General features: G+C 40.1%; 1 pseudogene; it reads left to right on the top strand.

Moving 5' to 3' along the window:
• Positions 1 to 2,706: 2,706 nt before the first annotated feature.
• On the top strand, positions 2,707 to 3,668 carry LOC119921470 (annotated as a pseudogene).
• Positions 3,669 to 3,905: the final 237 nt, after the last annotated feature.

Here is a 3,905-nt window from a genome sequence, read left to right on the forward strand (position 1 = left end):
TTGGGCAAGTCACTTCACTTCTCTGTGCCTACGTTACCACAACTGGAAAATGGGGATTAAGACCGTGAGCCCCATGAGGGACAGAGGCTTGTCACATTTGATTTCCTTGTGTCTGTCCCAGCGCTGAGAACAGTGTTTGGCACATAGTAAATTCTTAACAAAGACCAAAGTTATTATTATTATTATTATTATTATTATTATTATTATTATTATTATTATTATTATCATGCATGTGTGGAGGAGTAAATGCATTCCGTAGAGAACATCAGTCAATCAATGGTATTTATTGAACACTTACAATGTGCAGAGCACTGTACTAAGCACTTGGGTGCTTCTACCACAAATCCGGTTGGACCCAGTCTCTGTCTCAAGTCTCAATCCCCAATTTACAGATGAGGTAACTGAGAAACAGAGAAGGGAAGTGACTTGCCCAAGGTCACACAGCAGGCAATACAACACAATTAGCCAGAATGTTCCCTGACCATAAGAGCTTACAGTCTAGAAAAGGGTTTGATTTATAGTTGCCAAGGGTCCTGCTTCATATTCCATGCTCATGGGTAAATGGACCCCACACAATAATTGTAATCTGGTGAGAAGTGGGATCAGAAGCTTGAGTCTAATCAATGTCAATGCCAAGAAAAAAAGAAGTTTCTGTTCTATTCTACTTCTATTTATTCTGATGACTTGACACCTGTCCACACGTTTTGTTTTGTTGTCTGTCTCCCCCTTCTAACCTGTGAACCCGTTATTGGGTAGGGAACTTCTCCATATGTTGCCAACTTGTACTTCCCAAGCGCTTAGTACTATGCACACAGTAAGCGCTCAATAAGTACGATTGAATGAATGAATGAATTGTAACCTTGAAAGGGTAATGAACAGCCCCCTGGTGCTAACACTGCAAGTAAGGGAGTATGGGGCAGGAATCTGACTTTATTTTTCGCAGGGACATTACATCTCAAAGATGCTTCCAGAAGAGTAGCATTATAATTGCTTCTAACATTCTAGAGGAAGAAATAGATGTAAATCGCTTGACTTCCTGGCACTGCAGTGTTATTAATAATACCACTCTACTGCCAGATGTAGGTAATTCACTATATTTGCTGCTTAAATCTCCTTTTTCTACTAAATCCATGTATTGCCTCTTTCTAAATTGTTAATGTTGAGATTCCTAAAGCCTGGTTGTGAGATTTTCTTTGTTATCATCATCCTTTAGATGTTAGGCCTTTTATCACCAGGAAGAGAGAGGCTGGAATAAAGCTTTCTGCTGTGAGGTAAACCCTAGCCACTCTAGGAGAAGTCTGCTATTTCCAGTCAAACAGATGTACAAATGTACAAGGGATGTTGCTATTAAATCTAGGTTGCTGAATCATTAGGCAACTGGAAACTTGATGACAGAAGAGAAATTCTGTTTTTAATCTCATTGCCTCCATTTGTAGAAGCCCTGAAACAGTCCTTTGGAGGACTTTATGAATTATCTGGGAGGGTTTAATACTACCCATTTGATGTGGAAGGTTTAGCACCTGGACCATCTGGAAACAGCTCAACATGGTTAGAGGACTTCTTTAAGTCACAGTCAGTACTGTGATTCACAGTACCTTGTATGGCCATTTTGGTTTATTTGGTTTGAAAATAAGTACACCTTAGGTATTTCAAACCCACTCAGGGTCAAACCTGGAAGGTTTCCAGTACTCTATCAGTCTCGGTTACGGGAGGGAGATTCAAACAGAGGCCTACCCATTCTATTCCTAGCTTGGGCAGTGGATAGCGAGTGATAGGAAATCTGCTTCAAGTCAAAACTCACCCTTGGTGGGCAGTAGCAGCATGGGAGAGAGTCAAGGGCAGAGACTCGACTTTACTGCATGGGAGGTAGCAATGCTAAACCACTTCTGTATTTTTACCAAGAAAATTCTATAGATCCACTACCAGAACGATTGAAATTGGAGGTGGGGTGTTCTGGGAGATACGTGTCCGTGGTGTCACTATGGGTTGGAAACGACTCGACAGCATAAGACAAGGTGTTTCTGTATGTTTTCATCCTGAAAATTAGTTAAAATAGTTAGGTTCATTGGCTTTAGAAAGATGTGAAAAATAAATCAGCTCCAAGTGTACCTTGAATACATAGGTAGAACTCTCTAGTAAGCTTTTTATTAATAATTTGATCCATTCTGATCATCTTCGCAGGGAGGAAAGAATTATTTAAAAATTAATGATCAAACCCATTGATCAATATGTAAGGTAGGAAGTCTCCATATTCAAATGGGTTTAATTCAAATTATCTCTAAATTCTGGCTTTCTAATATGACATTCGACCCTTGTGATTTTATAGGCATCAAAGGAAATCCCTGTGATGGTCATTTATCTTCCAAGCTGTATCTAAATGTTATTTAATAAATAAGGTTCTGAGTCAGTTGTCAAGTTTTGTCTTGAATTCTATCAAGTTTTGAGTATAGGCTTTCAAGTCATGACTTCAGAATGATATGAGGAAACATAATTTTCTTACTGAATCACTGTACAAGTGGAAGGATTAAAATTAGTATGAGGTGATGTAAATATTCATGCCCGCATGTGTGAACTAGAGAGAGATAGCCCATAGTACATGTGCATATTAGCAAGACAAGTGGAAGAAAGCAATTTGAACCTGAGCAAAGATGCTTCTCATCTTCTGTTGTAATCTCTATCTCAGTGAGCAATGCAGATGATAAGGAAATGCTTCCTAAAAATTATACTACTGGATTGGAATTTGTTCTCCTGGGACTGGCATCACAGCCGAGCTGCAGGTCATCCTCTTCATGGTCTTCCTGGTGACCTACCTTGTCACTCTAGTGGGGAACCTGGGGCTGATCCTTCTAATCAAAGATGACTCCCTACTACACACTCCCATGTACCTTTTCCTCAGCCACTTCTCCTTCGTGGGTCTGTGCTATTCTACCAATTTCTCCTCTCAGATGCTAGTGCATTTCTATCAGAGAAGAAGACAATTTCTTCTGCTGGATGCTTTATGCAATGCCTTTTGTTCATTGGCCTTGTGATTACCGAGTTTTATATCCTTGCTACAATGGCTATTGATCGTTTTGTGGCTATCTGTTACCTTCTACAATATGGCAGCAAGATGTCCAAGAATGCCTGCCTTTGCCGGGTTGCTGTTCCCTACACCTTTGGCCTCCTGAATGGCCTTTCCCAGACAGTACTGACGTTCCACTTATCTTTCTGTAGCTCCAAGACAACCAATCATTTCTACTGTGCTGATCCACCCCATATCATGCTGCCTTGCTCTGCTACCTATATCAAAGAAATGGCAATGTTTGTTGTTGCTGGCTTCACTTTATCTAGCTCCATCCTAATAATTCTCTTATCGTACATTTTTATTTTTGGTGCCATTTTGCGGGTCCATTCTGCTGAAGGAAAGGCACTGAGCGTTCTCCACCTGTGGCTCCACATGATAGCTATCATCGTATTTTATGGGACAGTTTCCAGCATGTATCTGAGGTGACCTCGAAGCAGTCTCTAGAGGAGTCAAAAATCACTGCTGTCTTTTATTCCTTTGTGAGTCCCATGTCTAACCCCACGATCTCAGTCTGAGGAACAAGGTTGTAATGGATGCCCTGAAAAAAGTAATCAGGAGAAAACTCCTTAATCATATGGCAGGCTCCATGTCCACCATTTTCTAATAATCCAGGAATGAAAGAGCAAAAAAATAAAACTTGTTTACCCTTTCCAACCTGACCTTTCTCTTGTCTCATTTTCTCTTAAAAATAAAAGGGAATGGTCCTTTTTTGACATCTCAGTGTCCTTCTTCTGAATGCTGTGTTCCTGAGGATAGGCGAAAGAAAATGATGTTATCCATAGATGATAAATAATCTTACCCATAGACTATATCAAATTCTTTCATCCAGTTTTAAATGTCA

This window comes from Tachyglossus aculeatus, assembly GCF_015852505.1.
Source record: "Tachyglossus aculeatus isolate mTacAcu1 chromosome 12 unlocalized genomic scaffold, mTacAcu1.pri SUPER_6_unloc_2, whole genome shotgun sequence".
NCBI classification, from domain to species: domain Eukaryota; kingdom Metazoa; phylum Chordata; class Mammalia; order Monotremata; family Tachyglossidae; genus Tachyglossus; species Tachyglossus aculeatus.